The 23,306-nt window shown below is 40.5% G+C and overlaps 1 long non-coding RNA gene across 1 annotated transcript in view; it reads left to right on the forward strand.

Moving 5' to 3' along the window:
* The window catches only part of LOC143713576 (uncharacterized), a 380,928-nt gene extending 357,825 nt beyond the window's left edge, over positions 1-23,103 (forward strand). The window contains exon 3 of the long non-coding RNA XR_013195133.1: positions 23,074-23,103. This is a non-coding gene — a long non-coding RNA (uncharacterized LOC143713576). The remainder of the gene's footprint in view (positions 1-23,073) is intronic.
* The last annotated feature ends 203 nt before the right edge of the window (positions 23,104-23,306 follow it).

Raw genomic sequence — 23,306 nt, forward strand, 5'->3', positions numbered from 1 at the left:
AGAGGGTTCTGGGGTTTAGACATGGGTTGGTGAGGATGGTGGAGAGGTAGGCAGATTTGGCGGCAATGAGGGCATCTTTGTAGGCAATGAGGTGGAGTTTATAGGCTTCATGGTGGACTGTGAGAGATGATTTTTTTGTCAGGCGTTCAAGTTGGCGTCCAGTTTGTTTCATTTTCCGGAGTGCAGGTGTGTACCAGGGTGACGAGTTGTTAAAAGTGACAGTTTTTGTTTTGAGGGGGGCCAGAGTGTTAAGGGAGGTACACAAAACGGAGTTGAGGTGGTTTGTGAGATCATCAGGTGAGGTGAGGGTTGAATCCACGTGGAGAGTGGTGGAGAGCAGGTCAGAGAGATGATGGGGATCAATTGATTTAAGGTTGCGGAAGGTGATTTCTCTGAGGAGGCGGGGGCGGGGGGTTGGAGACGGAATGGTGAACCGTATCAGTTTGTGATCAGAGAGGGGAAAGAGGCATGGATGGAGGTTGAGCACTGGTTGGTTAGTGGAGCAGACCAGATCGAGGATGTGTCCTTTTTCATGGGTGGGGAATGTGACATGTTGGGTGAGAGTAAAGTTGTCCAATAAAATTGTGAATTCTGATGACAGCTTGCAGGTGGAGGAGTCTATGTGGATGTTTAGGTCACCGAGTAGTAGCAGACGTGGAGAGAGAGATGAAGCTAGTGTGAGGAGTTCAGTTAAATCAGAGAGGAAGGAGGGATTTGGTTTAGGTGGCCGGTAAATGAGGATAACTGTCATGGAGGAAAGAGCTTTGAAGACGAGATATTCAAATGATGATACTGAAGGGAGGGTGAGTTCAGTAATCCGGAAGTTCTGATTATAAATAACGGCGAGGCCACCTCCACGGCGGGAGGGGCGGGGTTTGCAGATGTAATTGTAGCCAGTGGGGGATGCAAGGTTGAGGGAGAAGAAGTCATTGGGTTGTTGCCAAGTTTCGGTGAGCAGAAGGAAATCCAGCGTGTTGTCAAGGATTAATTCATGGAGGGCAGGGGCTTTATTGTTAAGGGATCGGGTGATGAGGAGGCCAAAGTTGGCATGGTGAGAGGGTGGTGAGATGGGGGCAGGCTGGAAAGATCTGAGGTTGTCCCGATTAGCAGTGCGAGTGAGGGGGTAATGCAGTTGATAAGGGACAGTGAGTGGATTTACAAGTGAATGGAGAATAGGTATATGTGAAGTATGATTAGTACTGTAGTCCAGTTCGGGTTTTCTGTGCAGCCAGTCGGTGCGCTCAGCTCTATGTGATCCAGCGGGGGAAGCGTTCCGATGACGTGCCAGAGGTGCGACAGAGCGTGCAGGTGACCAGATGGATGGAATGGATTGTCCGTGTTGGAAGTAAACAAACTTGCGGCGAAAACTTCTGTGGATGTAACGGGGTCGGCGTAGAAGTCCGAGCTGTTTGATGACTGGGATGCAGGATGGAATTGAGTAGTTGATCAGTTCGACCAGTTGCAGAGTTGAATATTTGAACATGATGCCGAGCGGAGGGACTGAGAGCTCCGTGATAGCAGTTAGTGATGGACTAGGAACACAGAAATGGATGACTGATGTAAGTGCCAAAATGATCCATGGCATGACAGGAGGAGATGAAAGCAATTGGTGGAGGTTGCCTGTGAGAAAGAGGTAGGCAATCGGGTTAGCCGCTATTGCAGCTAGAATTAGAATTAGCAGGCACGCGTTGATGAAGCCGGGCAGCCAGCAAGCGGCTAACCGACGAGGCGACAGTCCGGTCGAGGTGCCCAAGCGGCTTCGGGAACCAGCTGTGAGGCTGTCCAGAGGAAGGGTTACAGTGAACATAAACAAAACATAAACACAAGAAGGAATAGCAGACAGAGAAGCGGCGAACAAACAGCGCCAGCGTCCTCTCACGTCCGCGAAGGATGTACTTTAGCCTATAGCTACTAGAGTAATGATGCTGGAAAATGCTTGTATATGTGTAATCCAATACAATAGATTTGTTTGAAATTATTGATTTATAAAGATAACGTATGCTCGTAATTCTGAGTATGTGATTTTTTGTACACTGATAGTGTACATAAGAATTTAATTAAAATTTAAAGTACAATTAAAGGTATATTTCAAGTATAATAATACCTAAATAGGAATGTTGTAATGTACTTAAAGTGAAAAAATAATTAGTAAACTTTGATGTTAAGTCCACTTAAAGAAAATTTGTAGTATAAAACTACTAAACTAGTAGTTTACTGGGAGTACGCTAAAATAAACTTGCAAGTATTCTTGTAGTATAAAACTACTAAACTAGTAGTTTACCGGGAGTACACTAAAAGAAACTTGCAAGTATACGTGCAGTATAAAACGTACTCGGTTACTAACGTAACCTCGGTTCTCTCTAGAGAGGGAACGAGTACTGCGTAATATCTTACTCTATGGGGAGAACCTCTTTTCCACGAGATATTGAAGCCAAAAATTATCCTTAATTTTGAATTAATGTAAAACGCTGTGCGGCAGCATGCAGCCATAGGCAGGACGGCTTGCGCGCCTATTGGCTGCCCAGCGGCAACAGCAGCAGCCTATCGAGAGAGGCTCTGCGTGACACCATATCCAATGGGGGCATTTCGCGCCCATTTCGTCACGTCCCGCCAGAAAGGGCGTGGCCTCGTCCTATAAATATAGCTCGATTAGGCTGATACAACTGGTTTTCATCGCCGAAGCGAACCAGAGCTGTTGTATGCACGGCAAGATACGCAGTACTCATTCCCTCTCTAGAGAGAACCGAGGTTACGTTAGTAACCGAATACGTTCTCTTACGAGAGTATCTCTCGTACTGCGTAATATCTTACGCTATGGGGAACACACTGTAACACGCCGTGCGTACTGGGATCCAACACCAAAGTCCCAAGGGCAGTAGCGCGGGGCACGTATAGTGCACAATCACCATAGACTCACAGAGAGTCGGAGAAGAGAGGCTGCAAGCATCATTCCCCATGAAATAGCATCCTACAGGAGCTAGTTATGTTAACAGTGTTTCACGCAGACAGGGTGAACGTGTTCAGCCTGAACTGGGTAATAGTATGGGTTATTCAACACCCATGGAGCTGTTCTATCGATCAGTGAGCGATGCACAAGCAAAACTCAGCATCTGGGCCGGCGCAGCGGGGCAGATAGCACTGAATTCTAGACCGACAGAAGCTTGGCTTGTAAGGCGGGAACCTCTAGGTTATAAAACCTTATAAATGTAGACGGCGAGGCCTAGCCCGCGGCCGTACAGATATCTTGCAGGGTTAGCCCGCGGCCGTACAGATATCTTGCAGGGTAATCCCACTATACCACACCCACGACGAGGCCAAGCCTCTCGTGGAGTGCGCTCTGATACCCAAAGGACACTGCAGGCTCTTAGAAGTGTAAGCCAGCGCTATGGCGTCGACTATCCATCTGGATAGGCTCTGTTTTGGCCAGTCCCTTGGAGCGTCCGCCAAACAAAACGAAGAGCTGCTCGGTCTGTCTGAAAACAGACGAGCGGGACACATAAGCTCTCAGTGCCCTGACGGGGCAAAGGAGACTCGCATCCTCCTCCTCATCATGAACCGGGAGGGCGCACAGGGAAATAACCTGGGCCCTGAACGGTGTGTTGAGGGATTTGGGCACGTACCCGTGCCTTGGTTTGAGTATGACTTTTGAGTCATTAGGCCCAAACTCCATACATGACGCGCTTACTGAAAGCGCTTGTAAGTCCCCTATGCGCTTCACTGAAGCGAGAGCCAAAAGAAACACCGTTTTGAAAGACAGATGCTTCATGTCTGACAAATGGATTGGCTCGAATGGTGCACCTTTCATGGCTTCCAAAATCGTAGAAAGGTCCCATACTGGGACTGAAGGAGGTCTGGGAGGATTCAGCCTCCGAGCTCCCCTGAGGAATCGCACGACTAGGTCATTTTTCCCCAGTGACTGGCCAGACAGGTTTTGCAAACGTTGCTATGGCCGCCACGTATACTTTGAGCGTGGATGGTGTCCTGCCCTTATCCAGCAGCTCTTGAAGGAAGGAGAGTACTTCCGTGACCCCGCAGTCTACGGGTGAAAAGCCCTGAGCTTTACACCAGGCAGAGAACACAGACCATTTCGAGGAATAGAGCCGTCTAGTAGACGGGGCCCTCGCCTGCGTGATCGTGTTTAACACTCCCCCCGGGAGGTTAGCGGGTACCCGTTGATGGCCCATGCATGTAGGGACCATAGTTCTGGTCGAGGATGCCAAATCGAGCCCTTGGCCTGAGAGAGGAGGTCTTTCCTCAACGGTATTGGCCACGGCGCAGTGCTGGTCAGCTGCATCAGGACTGGGAACCAAGTCTGGTTTGTCCAGAGCGGAGCCACGAGCAGCACTGGGCATCCGTTTTCCCTGATTCGTTCCAGCACTTGAGGCAGGAGCAAGTCAGGGGGAAAAGCATAGAGGGGACAGCGGGGCCAGACGTGGGCCAGTGCATCCTTGCTTTTGGAGAAATATTTCGGACAGTGAGCGTTCTCGTGGGACGCGAACAGGTCCACCCGCGCTCTGCCGAATGTCTCCCACAGCAGTCGGATCGTCTGCGGGTGCAGCGACCATTCCCCTGCTGGGACATTGTTTCTGGACAGTATGTCTGGTCCCAGATTCAGGTGACCAGGCACATGCGCCGCTCTCAGTGAAAGCAGGTTGTGCTGAGCCCAGACCAGGAGGCGTTCCGTTAGCCTGTAAAGGTTTCGGGACCTGATGCCGCCCTGGTGATTTATGTATGCCACCACTGACATGTTGTCCGACTGGACCAAGACGTGGTGACCCTTTATCTGGGGACAGAATCGCCGTAGCGCGTTGTCAACTGCCATTATTTCCAGACAGTTTATGTGCAGGAGCTTTTCCCGTTCCGACCACTGGCCAAAGAACGGTCTGCCCTCGAGCAGCGCTCCCCATCCTGAGGTGGAGCCGTCCGTGGACACCGCCTTCACACTCGAGGGAGTCCCCAGACTCACACCTGACTGATACCAGTCAGTTAATTTCCAAGATTCCAAAGCTGAAACGCATTTTAGATCGACCCGGAGGCGAAACCGACCAGCGGTCCATGCCCGGGGCGGAACTCGTGCTCTCAGCCACAGCTGGAGTGGGCGCATGCGAAGCAGACCCAGCTGGAGTACTGAAGCTGCTGAGGCCATGAGGCCCAGCGTATTCTGAAACCTTTTGAGCGGGACTATCGAGCCGCAGCGGAAGGATTTCGCGGCGCGCTGAATGTCCAGTCCGCGCTCCGGCGACAGACGCGCTGTCATGGATAGCGAGTCCAGCACTGTTCCCAGAAAAGAAATTTTCTGGCTGAGAGACAGCGAACTCTTCACCCAATTGACTGTGAGACCCAGATTCTCGAGATTCTCGAGTAATGTGGTCCTGTGTTCTATGGGCTGTGGCATTTTTAATACACTCATAACACCATCGGCTGTGGCCGGAATACCAGAAAATACACTGCTTATATGATTTTTCTGGGTCGCTGTGGAAACGGCATTTGCGTGCAGGCAAGCGGGCCATGGTACCGGCTTGTTTACTGCAAAATACACTGGAACAGTCGCATTTTCTTGGAATTGAACGAGTGAAAAGTTTGGATGCAAGTCTGGCCGTGGCGAGACTAGATTTTATTTGCTGCGAGAGCTGGGATCGAACACGGGTCTCCCGTGCGAAGGCTTTGGGTTTCGCCACTGAGCCACAGGGGGAAACGACAAAAGCTTAAATTAGCCCGAGCGGATAAAGAGCGTCATCACAGTTTTGTGTGTGTCGGCGTTTGTTTGCAGGCGTGCGTTAGAGATGCGCGGATGGGCTATTATTTCATCCGCAACCGCATCACAAAACTCATCATCCGTCCGCCATCCATCCGCACCAACGTTTTTGACCAATTTTCAAAACCGCACCCGCCCGCCATCCGCTGATTGGGCGATACAAGGCGCTGCTGATGACAGCCGCGAGACTAGAAAGCTCTCAGAATATCAGCAGTGAACTCCGGCTTCTGATCGGCGCACAGGGACAAAAATAATAGTCAGATAACAATATTTAACAATGTATACATCAGAGTTTCCGCTAGAAAAAAATGGTGCCGGTCAAAGTGACCGGCAGAGGTTTCGTTTTACGGACATTTTGATGGTATGCCGGTCAAATATCGCCTCTTAATTAGTCAAGCTGAGGAAAACTGGAGGCAGGCTATGTAACTTAAAAAATGACATAATCAGGCCGTATAGAATGCAACATTTTTATTAGCCAAACTTTCAAAATAGACAGAAAAAAACATGAAAGTCCGATTCATTCAAAGATGAAATTGACTATCACCATCTCACCTAGAGAGAAATGCATGTAATGGATTACATAATCAGAGAGTAGGCCTAACCTATTTCTTTTCGTTTTTAATTGTTTCGTTTAAAGACATTTCAAGCTTTCTATATAGATATATTTCTCATGTGTGAGGCATACGCTGAGTTTCGGTTAATTTATGATGAGATGCGCTCCAGTTCACGTGCAATGCAAGGGACCGCGCCAGCGCCTCCATGTTATGATTATATTGTCTATTTGCTTCCTATTTATTAAATCCAGGCAATTGGTTGATGAAAAAAATATTAAAATTAAGATACAATTTATACAAAACGAAATTCACTTTAAAGAAAGGCTTTCTACAAAACAAAACTTAATTAAGTGGCCACAGTACAAACACTTCAAAGGCAGAGACAGTTAATGGATAACTTTGATGCTGATGTTCAACTAAGTCCAGAGTCTGGGAAACACACAATGGCATCCAAGGAAGAAGACATCGATGCAATGGTCGCTGTACTAAAACAACAAGAAATCTACAAAATCACACCTGGTAGATGTTATGCTGCATTCCCATCATTTAATGGCAATCCACTTCACAATCTCACGTCCAAACATTTAACTGGCTGGATATGGGAACACATGAGAAAATGTCATCGCTTTCAATTGGTCCAAAAAAAAAATCCTGACCTAGAACATGTAGACATCATGTTAAGAGCAATTAAAGGTTACCTAGACTTTGGATCTGGTCACATAGAATTTTTTTGGTTTGTGTTTTTGCATTTTATTTTCTTTGAGTGGGCAGTTTAGCTTCTGGGTACTTTAAGAGTAAAGAGCAGCATGCTGTACATGTACAGTAAATATTAAAAAAAGAACTGTAAACAAAAAGCAAGTGTATTGTAAAAACTGTAAATAGTTTTTGTTTGTTTTTTTAAGTTGCTGAATCTTAACTTATGATACAAATACATTTTTGATACAAATTCTGATTGATATGTTTACAAGTAATAAATACTTATACACAAATATATAACGTGTCCAGAATTTTATTAAAGATGTTTATATACACTGATGTTTTAAGCTTTACTTTTATATTGAACTATTAATGTAGTGCAGTTTCATGCTTGAAGACATTTTCTCAACAACACATGCAGTAATTCAAAGAATATTTATTGTTTGTACTTTGACCAAAAAAAAAGCATGTTGACAATTACAAGTAGAACAACACATTCAGTTATGAAATAAAGCAGGTCATATTTACATAAACATTAAAGAAATCAAATGTCTCTTAAATGTGCCATATAACTGAGACTTAATTCAGTCATGTAATGACATCACTTCAAATTCAAAGACATTGACACTGTCATCAAAAGTGTTACTGTCCATGTCTGATTCACAGTCTCCAAAAACCTCCATCACAGTTTCAAGAATGATCTTGGCATGATTGAAATCGTACACATGAACTTGGCAAATTATGTCATCAATGCAAAACAGTGTCTCACATGACTGTAGTGTCTCATTAATCATTGGGTCTTTTGTTGAGTAGTGTTCCTGCAATGTGTGGTAAACTGAGATCTTTCCACATAGTCCATGATCCACGTCTCCCTCAAGCCTGTCCATCAACATCTGACGGAGAGATTCCCTTTGATGATTGCTGACAGTTCTCACTTTGTGTGCAATTGGCTTTGCAGCATGAAGTTCCAGGTCACTGGCATTACCATCACAACTTTCCTTGCACTGACACATTTTCGCACAATTGTCACAACAAGCATGCTTTACTGCAAGTGGCTGTACAACCTCCCCATCAAACAAGTTCATTAGTTGTGTTCTTCTGTAAGAAGCGACATTACTGACACACTCACGCATTTTCTCTGAAATGCCTATAAGCTGCTTTCCATGGTAAAGAATGAGGGAATGGGACATAGAGCCATCTCTCCCTGCTCTCCCAAATGCTTGCATGTATGATTCGATGTCTTTTGGTGGCCCATACTGAACTACGTGTTGTACATTTTTCAAATCAACTCCCATGCCCAAAGCTGACGTTGCTATCACCACTCTGAGGACAGACTGAGGGTCTCTGAGAGTCTGAATTATGTTGTTTTTGACACTGTCTGATGTCATTGAATGAAACATGTCAACAACTCTGTTAGATGACACATTGCTAGTGCCAGGTGGGTGAACTGATCTTTGTCCAAGAGAGGCAAGGAACACATCATGGAACAGCATTGAACAGTCAGATATAGATTTGCAGTAAATGACAGTACGTGCAGTCTGTGGGCCCTTTACCATGAGTTCGTTGATAAGCCAAGAAAATGTATTAGTTACATCAGAAGACAGTTTTTTTAACTGCAAGTCTGATGTTGCTCCGATCAGGGCTTCTGACAACTTCTAAGCACTTCTGTAGTCCTAAGTGCTTCATTATTTTCTTGCGTGTTGTCAAAGATGCTGTAGCAGTTAGGGCCAGCACTGGTAAGGAGATAGGCAGGAGTGATCTGAGCTCACCAACCAAACCACAACACTTTCTGAATGGAGCATCACTGCCATGGCGTTCCCACCTGCAACACAGACACACAGAACATTTGCTATTATATTTGTTGTTGTGAGTATAATGTATTTCATTATGAACATGTATTTATTCAATGCAGTTTCCTTTTATAATTTATTTTATAAAAAAATTACATGACAGATAATGTCATAACCACTGACATTTTATAATACAATATAATTAATAAAAAGGACATTGTATGTAATACAGCTGTAGTTGAATGGATACCCACAATAAATAACTGACAAAGTTTACAAGTAGCTACAAATGTAATGACAACAGTAATCAAGAGGGGTTTTGTTTAAGTATGCACACATTTCCACTACAACCAAATAGGATTTAAATAAAGAATACCATTACTTACCATAGAACAATGGTGTGCACTTCATCAACAGCCATACCAATGAGACGCTCGCGGTAAACATCTGTTTGAAGCATATCTCTCCACTTTTTAACACCCACAAGCAATTCTGGAGAACCGAACACAATACTGAATCGGCCAGCTGCGATGTCAGCGTCTGTTGTTTCATGTTTGCCTGCAAACGCGGCTGATATCCCCTTCGCAGTTAGGTAATTCACTTGATCTTCCATAATAGATAGGAGGGGACACACAACTAGTAAAATTGGATCTGCTGGGAATCCTTCTAAATGCTGACAAAGGGTCGGCCAGGCTTGGAAAATAATACTCTTCCCAAATCCCGTCGGCAAACAGGCTAAAATATCTCTTTTTGTCTCCACTAAGTGCCTCAAACAAAACTCCTGGACATCTCTTAAAGAGTCTATGCCGTGAACCTCGCATACTTTTGAGAATCCTACGTTTAGCTGATCTTGATAAATGCTCATTGTCACTCATGTAAACACAACAGTTTTTCTTCCGCAATCCCACGTCTGCGCTTTGTTTCCCGGTGGACCGAAAATAAACGCGACACTCGCGCCCCCCGGAAATCCGATAAAATTCAACCAATCAGATGACGACTTCGACATTCCTGAAGTGTTTCCAGTTAAGTGTACCATATGCATCAGACGTTTAGCCAACGTTCCGTGGGCGTGACGTCTGAGGCTGAGACTAGACCCTATGTAAAAGGAAAGTTCACCCAAAAATGAAAATTCTGTCATAATTTACTCACCCTCATGTTGTTCAAACTGAAAGAATTTCTTTCTTATGCTGAACACAAAAGAAGATATTTTATTTAGTGTTAGTAACCAGACAGTTTACGGTAGTCATTGACTTAATATATATTTTTCCTACTATGGAAGTCAACGGGTGCCGTCAACTGTCTGGTTACCAACATTCTTTAAAGTATCTTCTTTTGTGTTCAGCAGAAGAAATAAATTCATACAGGTTTTGAACAACATGAGGGTGATGTTGTTGAACTCTCCCTTTAAATTATTCATGGTTAAGACATGTTTTTGCTGATTTTGGCAACCTTTATGTTTTTGAGTTCATATCTGGAGTAAATGCACTTATGGAAGGGGTGGGGGTAAAAATGTCAATACATTTATCAATAAAATGTTCCCAAAATGAACCAAGAAATTATGTGGAGTAATTTTTATCATAATATTCCATCAAAATCTGTGCAGTAGAGGGTTAATATGTTAAATAGCCTGGACTATTTAGTGTGCAAAAATAATAAGAAAAAAATAATTTTCCTGTCATAAGATGTTTATATTATGTTATATTATAACATGTTTATGCATAACAGGGATTCCGTTCATACACTGTTTATTTCATAGTACTATGATTGTTATTTGTTTATACAAAATATGATTTACTGCAATACTTTTCCCCCCCTTAGTTGATTAGAACAAAAGTGGATGTTACTTACTTGTTCAGACGTTATTTTCTGTTGAAAATTCTAATATTGGTCATACTTCCAAAAAGTATAATGTGTGATTTCGAATGCCCGTATCCACACCGGCACGGTGATTGACAGCGGCACATTCACCTCAAAACATTGGATTCATCCGCGCTGTTTCATGCCGATGTACAACTCACGTAAAGTTGATAATTCTGCAAATAACTGCAATTGCGGTTTTCGAACCGAGATGGTGACAAAAAGGAAAAGCTACGGACTGCAGCTTTAATAATAATAAAAAAATATTTATTGCGGTAGAAGACTGTGGTGTGGCAATCAGATGAAAGGGGGCCCTTGGTGTTGCTATAGCCCCAGGGCCCAAAGTCCTCTTAATCCGGGCCTGTCTATGCTGTGGGGAACCTTGTGTACGTTTCAATTGATTGACGTTTCAATCCGTATTTTAGTAAACCCACACTTAAATTATCTAAATCAAAACAAATGATACTTTAATAACAACCTTTTACATGCTTATACAGGCGTGCAGTTATAGACACAAATGAGATAATATAAATTTGAAATTACCAGCTTCTATAACATCTGCTCTGTCAGTCCAGGAGGTCTTGAACTTGGGTAAGAGGACTGCAGCAGCAGCCAATTCTGGATCCTCCATCATCTGTCCAAAACGCTTATGCAGGCCATTTTGCAGGGCTCTGATGAGTGTTGTGCAGGTCTTGCTTGATGTCTCTAGCCTGTTGAGTTTGGATAGAAGCTGGTGAATTACTGGCAGCAGCCATCCCATGTAAACACTGGACTCTGACTGGAGGATGTTTGACGCTTTCATCAGTGGCTTCATGGTGATGCTATACTCCCGGAGGAATGCAACTTCTGCAGGACTCAACCTGGAAGATAATACATGTTTATGGCAAACAACTAAGCCACATCATGACTATAGGGAAAGACCGCATACATGGTAACTAATATTACTCACATTTTCACCTTGAGCTCGTCACATACACCCCTAATGGAATCTTCACCTTTCTCATCAATGATGCGTATCATTCTTTCAGTGATAAGACAGGTGGAATTCCACCGTGTTGCATTGGGGCGAATGATCTGTAGCCCACACTTGTCCTCTACCACTTCACTAGCCAAATGAGATCGCCCAGTTTTGTTCCAAATGGCCTGGCATTTTGCAAATGTTGCACGGAAAAGCCTCTTGTAGGTGTCATTCATGGCCTCTGCAAGGGAAGCATCAGTTGTTGCCACAAGATTTAGCAAGTGACATGCACATCGTTGATGAGGGGGTAGTTGATATTCCATACCAGAGTCTTCATCAAGGATTGTACTTGCATCATGATACTCAATATGGTCACTTACGTCAAGAGCATCCATGTCTTCTTCATCGTCATCTACCTCTGCATCTTTCTGCATTCCAAACACATGGAAAGCTTTGAGGAAGTTGGATCCACTATCGGTTGTGGTCCTTACAACTTTGTCTCTAATCTTATATTGACAATGGACATCATCAAGAGCACCAGCAATCACGTCAAATGTGTGAGACCCCCTTAATCTTTTGCATGCTAGTGCTGCAGATCTTCTTTCTAAGGTCTCCTCATCAATCCAGTGGCAAGTTACACCAAGGTAACTTTTCTGATGAGCTGACCAACAATCTGTGGTGGTTGCAACAAATTTGGCTTTACCCAATTCTGCAATCAAAGTCTTCTTCATGTCATCAGCAGCATCACAGATTCTGGTACGGACGGTGGATCTGGAGATGACTTTGGCTTGAGGTTGCAGTGTGGTAATTAATTCTTTGAAAGCTGGCTGTTCTACCACTGTAAATGGCTGTACACTTTCACATATAAAATTGATGATAAGCTTGTCAACAGTTGTTTGAGGGACACGTTTGCTTGCAGCTGCTAACATCACATCTGGTAACTTGGATTGCTTACTTGATGAGAGCTTGTTTGGTGTGGCTGTGGTCTTACGTTGACTACGTGCTGCTGCTGTCACAATGTCATCATACTGATCAATCTTTGATGGATGTTTCCTCTGAAAATATAACAGGAAGTATACAAAGGAAATTACTGTATGTAATTGTATTACATAGAACTTAGATTCTATGCCCGAGCCCGAACTTGGCCCCGACCCGGCCCGATATTTCCCGTCACTATCCTCGGGCCGGGCTCTTGATCTATAGACGTGCACTCCCAACGCAATAGAGTGCGGTGCGGGACTAGATTTGATGGCCGAGTGCGAGCGCGGGCGGTAATGCACTCACTCTGTGTGTGCGGGAGAAAAAAACGATTTGCGGACTCCCGCAAACTAGAAATATCTATGAATAAAACATATAAAAACTAATACATTTTTTTCATCTGTTACAGAAAAGCAACAAGAACAACTAAAACAAAATAGAAACGATTTACAGGCCAGAGTTTCTATTTATAACATGTTTGCAGCGTTGAGCGATTTAGCCAATCACAGACATATGTGTTGATTTCTTGAACGCAATGGCCAATCAGAAGCATTTAAGATATACTCTCCTCACCGCTCAAAACGGACTTTTTGTTCAGTGCTGAATTCTGTAAGCTGGCAAATCCTCTAATTATAACAAACAAAGTGTAGGCAACACAGAAGCGCTGCGCTGTTACACTAGTGAACTCACTCGAGGCCCACAGAGAAGGAAATCAATAGTTGAAATAAAGTCGTTATTTTTGTTTGTTTTTGCGCACAAAAAGTATTCTCGTCGCTTGATAAACTTAACATTGCTAGACAAGAGACAATGACCAAACAAGACACCTGTGAATAATCAAACAATCAACCAATGAGACAACAGGACACATGACCAGAACAACCAATGGGAACATAACACGAGAAAAGGGAAGCACATGACATGATCAAATGAGGGAGTCACATGACAAACAGGAACCATGACTTCGACTAAACTTCAAAATAAAAAAAACATGAAACATGAACATGAAACAAAACAAAAATTACACATGACCACATTACACATCCTTATAGACAAAAGCACAACAATATCTCAAGTCTTCTCAAGGCATATTATAGGTTTTGTGTGAGGAACAGACTGCAATGTAAGTTATAGTTCACTAATAATATTTCCTCATACATTCATAATTCACTAAATGTTCTCTTTTATTAAAGATTTAATATTTTAGTACAATGTAGTCTAGTACAATTTTAATTCCCTGTGGGTTAGTCTTGACACTCATTAATCAACTTGATGTTTATGATTCGGATTTGAATCACAGATCAGAAGTTGAGCACATCAACTCTGAAATGCATGAATACTAATTTTGTTTCTCCTCACTTTAATAACTCCCTGCATCGGACCGTTGATCAAAAGAAACCCACTCATGAGTGTCACAAACACAGTGACGACTCTTCTCACATTTTAATCCGACAGCACATCTGTCAGCACATCGTTGCATGTAGGAAAGGACTGTATTTATGAAAGAGTAATTATTAAACCCTTCATTATAAGCTTAAAACACGGATTCAATATGAATAAAACAATGTGTTGCTGTTGACAATGACATACAATTTAACTTTGAGCGCCACTTTACAATGCTAAATCTTTTTTTTTTACGGTCTATGTGCTCGTCACCTAGGTAACGCTGAAGCAGTGGGTCGGCAAGAGACTGTATTTATGAAAGAGTAATTATTAAACCCTTCATTATAAGCTTAAAACACGGATTCAATATGAATAAAACAATGTGTTGCTGTTGACAATGACATACAATTTAACTTTGAGCGCCACTTTACAATGCTAAATCATTTTTTACGGTCTACGTGCTAGTCACCTGGGTAACGCTGAAGCTCATGTTTCAAGTGATGTTTTTAGTCAAATTATCCGTGAGGTCTACCCAACATTAAAAACGAAAACAACTATCACATAAATATAGTTATACGTCTTCTTACCGTAATGTGTTTTTTGAGATTAGAGGCTGAAGTCTTGTAAGCCGAAATCACTGCAGATGGCAAACAAAGTTTGCATTGCATTTGCACGCTGTCTCCTTTCCTTCCTCTGTATGTGAACAACTCTTCCAGGTGCGGCCATGGGCACTCGTCATCCGGTATTTCTTCGGAATTTTCAATGAATTCAGCGTCTCGAATCTCCATGTCTATAACGCCAAAGTTCTTTGATAACACTATACACCTTCACAGTGAAGGACGTGCGAGGACGAATAGCTCTCCAGAAACCGGGCTTTTTTCCCGGTCCAAATACATGGGTTTTTATTGGCCCGCCCGAGATCACTTATTTCTATTGGATACCCAAATGCTGGTCAAAGATTTGAATATTAATTTAATTCAAATTGTACAAGTACTTAGTAACGAATGTGATTTTTAAAGTAGCGAAGTACATTACTTCACTTAATTTGTACTTAAGTACAAGGAAAATTACAGACTTAAAAATATACTCATAAAAGTACAAGTACATGAAAAAACTACTTAATTACAGTAACGTGAGTAGTTGTAATTCGTTACTTCCACCTCTGCAAAAGGGTACATTTTAAATCACCATTTTCCCTCGTGAGGAACTTCCATCGGAAAACAGCTTTCCACACGACGAACGATGATCGTGACGTCATCCGATGTCGTCGCCACGAGGATAGTAGATATTAAATTCAAAACAGCACTTAAAAGTAAAATATACACTCTTTTCCAGACAGATATTGTTCAACACAGTCATAAGTACATATATAGATCATTATTTCACAGTCATAGCCAATAATCGATTTTATATTACAATTTTCCCTCGTGTGATGAGTTGTTTTATCGTCTCTCCACTCGTCGCTCTACCAGTGCACGAGGAGAGAGTGACCTACTTACACAAAAGCTCATGCAACTTCAATAATACATTTATTTCCACAAAAAATCTTTTATACATCTGTTACTGATCACATTTACTCACAATTCGCTGATTTACATTTTTGGATTTGAATGTTTTAAGCTCATTTGCAGACTTAAAGAAAAAAGTTTTTTTTTTTTCCAACACGGTCTATTTGAGGGGGCGCGCAGGGCGCGCGCGCTCAATCACACTTCAGTTTGGAGAACGCGCTGACACGAAAATCTTTCTGCTGCTTTACAACTCAAAAACCGTTATGTAAATCATAAAATACATATAAAATATAATCTCTATTTCTTTTAAACCTACCTGAAGAAGATATTGTATACTGAAACATGGCTATTGAATTGTTTGATCATTTATTTTTATTTTTCACTCATAATATTATTTCTCAGTGCACTTGAAGGATGGATGTCTTAAGAGGTCGTGGGAGACAAAAAAATACAGTGTTTTAACAATAACTGGAGTAGGCTTTGTCAGAAAAGAAAATGAAGACTCAAAAATATTTATAGAAAATTTACCCATTCAAACTTGTTTTTATTATTTCCCAATCGTTTTCCAGCACTTCCTCGAGCTTAGTGCTTGTTTATCCCGGCTGGACATGTGGCAGAGAGAGAAGAACTGTTTGTGAAATAACACTTGCCATTGATGTACAAGTGATTGCAAAAGGCCTGCGTGGGTGTGTGTGTTTGTGTGTGTGTGTGTGTGTGTGTGTTTGTTTTGAGAAATAGTTGTATACGGCAAGGCTATATTTATTTTATTTTTGTGTTATTTATATATTTTATTGCCATTACCTGTTTTCACATAGAAGCTTCATTTGAAAAATATATTTTTTTAAAAATATTTTGGTTTGGATATTGGATGTGAAACGGAAATGGTTCTTTCATAACACACTGCTCTGTAGATGTGTGTGAATTTCCCACACCAGGAGTAATTTATATAGTTATATTTTATAGCCATTATCTGTTGTTCTAAAAATGTTCTACGTAAAATGTTCTATTAAAGAGAAGATGGAAAATAAATATTTGTGTGTGCTGTAAAGCGGTTAGAAAAAGTGAAACCGGAATCGGCTAAAATCGGCATCGGCAGCTCAAATTCAAACTCAATGAAAAATCAGAAATCTGAATCAGCCTAGAAAATTGTAATCGGTGCATCTCTAAAACTTTCCACTCGTTTCTTTGTTCAAAGCCCACATTAGCACAACCCATGGCAATTTAGCACTATTTTATAATTTTTTACATCGTTTTATTTGATATTTTTTGAGATGCCTGAGAATCCTAACCCTCTCTGACTGCAATAACTTCAATATATTTTCAGTGGTTATGCATATTGCCCTTGAATAACTTTTAAATGATGAAGCACCCTTAAACTCACTACACCTCATAGTTTGGGTATAGTCATACTACTGAGTTCACTTGACTTTGATATGCTATAGCATGTAGAGCTCAACATTTTACAGGAGTGTACTGGCTGTTTTAAAATGTAATGTCTGTATTGTCTTTCTTTAAACATTTAACTGTAGTATTCAGTAAGGTCACCCTCAAATAAACATGGCAATTTTCATTTTCAGGATGACTTGTCAGTGGTTGTATGACATGTCGCTGTCCGTGTGTGGTGCTAAAGGCACACAGTTCTGCTTTGCGCCAATGTATTGCAATAACTATTAAATGTTTTGATTTCCTTTTAAGCTAAAATCTTTACAGTTTTTAATCAATGAACGAAATGTGTTGTACCAGGAACAGCAGTTCTAATACATACTTTTAGCTAATACATTCATCAAAATTAATTGAGTAGAGCGATCACTAGGAACATACTATAACCTTTGGAATATAAAGAAACACTTAAGGTGAATTACAGAAATTTTTTCATAAAAATTTGTACGTACTGTACTTACAGTAAGGGAGGTATTGGCAATATTTAATGAGTCAACATTTATATTTCAATACTTTATGCCTGGATTGAAATTAAGAGGATATGTAAAATCTCCTACCCGCACTTTGAAATTTTCAATAACTTTTTACTGGTTACACAAATGAACCCCAAACAACTTGAACATTATTAAGCACCTCCAAAAGACACACTCCAGCTCATAGTTTGGGTATTGTCATATGTACGCAGTGTTTCTGACTTTAATAAGTGGTAACATTAGTGGAAGAGATTGATAATGAAGAGAGAGAAGTGGATGCACCAGGTAGTTCAGACGCAGCAGGTTGAGAGGATTTTTTTTTCAGAAAGCCTCATGAAATGACATGTTCAAACAAACAGTGGAAGATGCGTTTCATAAATAGTAAAGCTGTTGTGTGGGGGACATGTTTAATCATGTAAAATAAAAAAATGTTGCATATATATATACTTTTTACAATACCTCCCTTACTGTACGTACTATTATCAAATAGGTTTATGAAAAAAGTAACTAATTTCCCTAAAGCATTCTTTTCCTGTTTCAAAGGTTGGAAAATGTTCCTAGTGATCGGACTAACTTACTAAAGGTTAATCATATTTTTAACATTATAAATAAGCGACAATCTTATTGTAATGATTTAAATCTGGAATCCATTGCTGCTTGAATGTATATCTAATGAGTAATTATAATCAAGGTATTAATCAATATTTTCCTTCTAAATATCAAATGAGTTGAATGACTTCTATAGTCTTATGAGATTGGTAATTTCTATAACAAAGTATAGTGTGATTATCGAAAACGTTATTTCATGTATTCTCTAATGTATGTATTGAATATCTGAGAGGTGCACTGTAAAACCCAATAAGTTAACTCATTTCATTTGAGACCTATTACCTCAATTCAATTAAGTTTTGTTACGTGTGGGTATATTGAACCATTAGTGTGTGTGTTATTTCTTTTGAGTTCGTAGGTGGAGATTTGAGAAGGGATTTTCCCTGCACAGCGGAAGTGAAGTGACATCATGGGAGTTCCTGCTATTTAAGCTGTGACGGCGTTGCTCTCGCTCTCTCCGCCTCTCTCGCCTGGTCGCCAGCTGGGGGTTTCTCGACTTGCGGCGAGATCACTCTTTGTTTTGCCTCGCCATGCTGGAGTGATCCTAATGATTGTTTCTTTGACTTTAGTTTATTTGTTTAAACCAGGTAGTGGTGTTATTTTCTTAGTACACTTTTTGTTATTTATTTAGTACAGTGAAGGTAAGCAGCTGCCCGGAAGATTCACCCGTTCTAGTTCTTTTCGGGAGTTAGGTAAGATCTCGCCTGGAACTACAGGGTTAGTTAAGGGTTCCTGTTTTTCCTGTAGCTGCCCTAACTGTGTTGTTTATTTTGGTTAATTTATGATTTATTGCTTGTTCATCTCATGAGGTGCTTTGTCTCTGTCATTAAAGCTTATGGTGTGATTAACATCAGAAACGCTACCCAATCGCCTGTGATTTTTGATATGTTCGGTCCTTGTCTGTTGTATGATTTAAACCAGCTGAATTAGATTAAGGGCTGTAACATATTTATAAAAACAATAGTTATGAGTACTCTGAACTTATTTTAATCAATTCCACTAAAACAAGGATATTTCTTAATACACAATTAAACTTTACACTTCATTCAAATATCTTATATAGCTGAAACTTCACTATATTGAGTAAAAAGAGTGAAATTACAAACTTTAAATGAACTTCTAAGTGCTTGTAGTTACTGCTAGCACACATTATCACACACAAAGTCAAATCCTTTAAGTTAAGCTAACTCATTACATTTGAGGACACCGATTACCTTAATTTTAAAAACTAAAAGAAGATATACATTGCAGTCAAGAAGTTAAGCGATTAATTAAGTGACTAATGAACTGATGATTGAGCATTAGTGATGAACACCTGCTGTTACCAAGCAAAATCACTGAAGGAAAGAAAAACTTTAAATGCAAATGAGCTGCTGCTCCCCGCACAGGGGGCGGAGCTCAAGATGTTCTGTCCTTTTACCTCAAACAAACATGCACTTAAAATTTCAAAAATGTTTAGCCTTTTATTGTCAAACCGGAGTCAGACATAGATGGAGAGACACAAGAAGTGACAGAGGTTTAGAAGGTGATGATTTATTGAGGTTTGTTTAAGGTCACCATATTGGAGATTAGTGGTTGTTCTAGTTGGACTTGTGAATAATAAAAACTGTTGTTGCAAATTAAAAAGCAGGAACCAGAAAGATGGCTTCGACTTGGACCTGACATACATTTACCCAAATATCATTGCCATGGGTACAACATGGATGTTTAAAATGGGAAACGTAGTCTGCATGTGTAACGTTATTGTGTTAATAATAACTAAAGTACCTAATTATGTTACATAATTATTTTGTATGAAAACTAGCGCATTAGTTATGGATTAAAAAGTACCGTTGTATCAGTGCTGCGCTCTCTCTCTCTCACAAACACAGACCGCGCGCACACAGAGAGAGAAGATAATTGTAAATTGACGGGCTAAGTTTAAATTTTGTTCTTGGTTGTGTTTTTTTCTGTCAATGTCAGAAAGCAGTTTGTATTATCCATCCGTGTTTTTAAAATTCGTTAAAAGATAGACGTTTTACTATTAACACAGCCCCATATTTCGGATTAATCTCTAAACCTATACTTGATATTCTTTTTAGAATAAGTGATTCGTTTTGCTATTATTGGACTCCTGTCTATTCATTGTCAACTATTTTCTATAAATATGTTTGTATTGGCTAACATTTATTCAGCTAATGCGTGTCCTGTTTAAAATGTGCAATGTTCAAATGCAAAGACAGCACGTCACAAATAAAAGTCCTTTTTTCTGTGCGATTTAGTATCATATTTGGATATTGGAATAATAAATTAGGTAGCCTATCTTAAATGTACACATCTATTTATTGTTGTTTTTCACGGTTTCTAGGGGTTTCTTAATTTTAGAGTAGTTGACCAATACACATTGTATGCAATGCAATATTAATCATTACTAAAAAATGGTTTCGAGCAGTATTTTGGACTTTTACCGCAATTGCTAAATTGCTAGCTAAATTTTAAAACTTTAGAAGTCAAAACTACAATTATGAAGATAGGCACGTGTTTGATTGTGTCTTGCATTGTCTCAAAAAATATAAAATATAGAAAATCTCAGTCCCACGAGGGCCTTTAAGAAAAGCCAAACCCGGTGGTAGCTCAACAGAACCTGCTGAACTACCAACCCCTAAACTCCAGTAGAGACAAGGACCCAGGTCTTTGGTATTCTCGAACGCCAGGAACATGCACAAAACAAGTATGCCAATTGGTCCCCAAGTCCAAAAAAAAACAATTCTGTTTCTGGGGGCATCAAACCTCTCTGACCTGCCCAAACTGAATAATGAGAAAATTCAGGTAGTTAGTTACCCTGGATCAAAGTTAGAACATGCCTAGCACATCTTAAAAAACAAAACAGAAATAACTCCGGAGGTCCAAATTGTCATCCTTAATTATGGAATAAATAACCGCGAACAGGGAAATGTCACAATCTTCAACAAAATAGCTGAGAGACTGTTGGGAGCGGCCAAACAAACATTTCCATCGTTAATGATACTTTTTCAATTCATCAACTACGACAAAAAACTGCCCACGCATATTAGAGAGAATCTAGAATTTTAAAACAAATTTTAAAGGACAAGACACAGCACATTCCACTCTTGCCGACAAAATCATTCAGAATGGTAGCAGATAACATCCACTGGACCATGGAAACGGATTGGTTGAAATTTCTGAGATTATAAGAACAAAAAGGAAACAAAGCATAAAGACTCTTCGAAGAAACGTAAGAACAAAGAGATCAATGGGAAACAAAGACAAAATATTTTAAAAAAAGTTTTGAAAAGTGTATATATAAAAAGTAAAAAAAAAAAAAATATATATATATATATTTTTTTTTAAGAAATTAAGCCTACTTTTTTATTCACCAGCTCATCACTATTTTTATTTTTCTACCTTTTTTTAAATTTATTTTTTAAACACTCTCCTCTTGCCAGGGCTATATGATCAAGAGAGCGATCAGCCCAACAAATCGGCATATCATGTTAATGACACAATGTCTGCTTTTCAGTGAGTCGGAGAAGAGAGTGTCTGATAAGAAGCCCGCAGGAACGGTTTCTCGTTCGGGATTCGGTCAGTCTCTCCACTGCTCATAGTTTGTGAAATATATTCCAGATGTTTTCTTTGATTGTGTCAATAATTATTCCAACAGGCACTTATAATCCATACAGAAGCTCCTGTTCCAGACGACTGGAGGGTGTCTACAGAAACAGCATTGATGTGGTGCGATTCCTTGATTTGTGGCTGGTGAGTGTTATTGTTACTGACGAACACAGCGACATTACGCAGGGATCCAGTGGCTGATTCACTTAATAATTTAAATTGTAATTTAATAATAAAAACTGTTGTTGCAAATTAAAAAAAAGGAACCAGGAAAGATGGCTTCGACTTGGACCTGACATACATTTACCCAAATATCATTGCCATGGTGTAAAGTTTTCCCACTCTCTTTTGTTTGGGTTTTTTACATGCTGGGGTGCCAGACAGGACTTCTGTCAGTAATTTAAGTTTCAGTTTAGGAAAATGTACAAAGATCTTGTGCAGTCTGATTGTTCTTTCACAAAACCCGTCACTTAATGAGATAAAGATTTTACACCAGTAATCAATATAGTAATACCCATAATAATAACTCTTAAATAGACCACCAACCATTCAATACGACAGGACACATAGAATTGCATTCAAAGAAGTATATTCACCAAATCCACAAGAAGAAAGAAGAAAAACAAAAAACAGTTCATAAATTGTCCAGCCATAAAACAGGCTACAAAAAAAGAAACAAAATTAGTCCAGTTCAAAAAACCATCATTAATCCCCACAGTAATCCACAGCAAAAATAGTTCACATAGTCAGTAGGGGAAAAAAGAATAACTTCCCCACTCAAAAACAGTCAAATGTTAAGTCAAGTCAAACAGTCATCCAGTGCTGGCTAATTTGTACTCACGACTCCTTTTCCTTTTAAGAATCTGGTCCACATTTTCCAGGACTTCTCAGACGTGAATATATAGGCTCTAGACTCCCCATCCGTCAATCCAGTTCAGGTTTTGGAACTACCCACTCGTTCTGCTTCCCCTTCAGTGTCTCAACGACAGTCAGCTAGCCACACAATGACGAGGATACTTTCCTTTTTGTGATCCAGAGCGCGATCCGCTTAGAACGCCGACGATAAACACTCTTGCCGCGGATAAAACAATAAACCGCCGCGGGAGTCTTCTAGAGGAGCTCCGCGAGGTACACTCAATGCCTCCCGATAGCCACCGCCATCTTTTTATAAGCGATGCACGTCATCCAGATAAAGGTAACTAGGGGCTGGACTAAAGACGTCGCCATCTTGATTCTGGCACTTATGTTATGATGATTGTAGATTCATATAATATAGAGATGTTTTGATATTTGTAGATAATGATCTCAGAGTTATATTACAGATGAATGATGACTGATAAATGTAGGACAAAAACTTTTCATTGCAATTTATTTATTTATTTCATGATGACATCGTCACAATGGGTACAACATGGATGTTTAGAATGGGAGCCTAAAACCGGATCAACTTGGCACAGTCCCAGATGAGCCAGGAGGAGGAGCGATCACTGGCTTTTAATGAGGCTGACAACCTAATGGTTGATCTGTTGGACAACATCGCTACACAAGTGCAGGTTGTTTAAACACTTTTTCAATAGTGTGTGCAATAATTTTTTTTTGTGCAAATTCTAAGCAACTACATGATGTTGACAAAAAATATGGTCAACTACTACATCTTCCACAATCGATCAAAATGGGCAAGTATTGTTTTAATGGC

This window comes from Siphateles boraxobius, unplaced genomic scaffold (genome assembly GCF_051911475.1).
Source record: "Siphateles boraxobius isolate OS27281-9 unplaced genomic scaffold, OSU_SipBor_1 52, whole genome shotgun sequence".
NCBI classification, from domain to species: domain Eukaryota; kingdom Metazoa; phylum Chordata; class Actinopteri; order Cypriniformes; family Leuciscidae; genus Siphateles; species Siphateles boraxobius.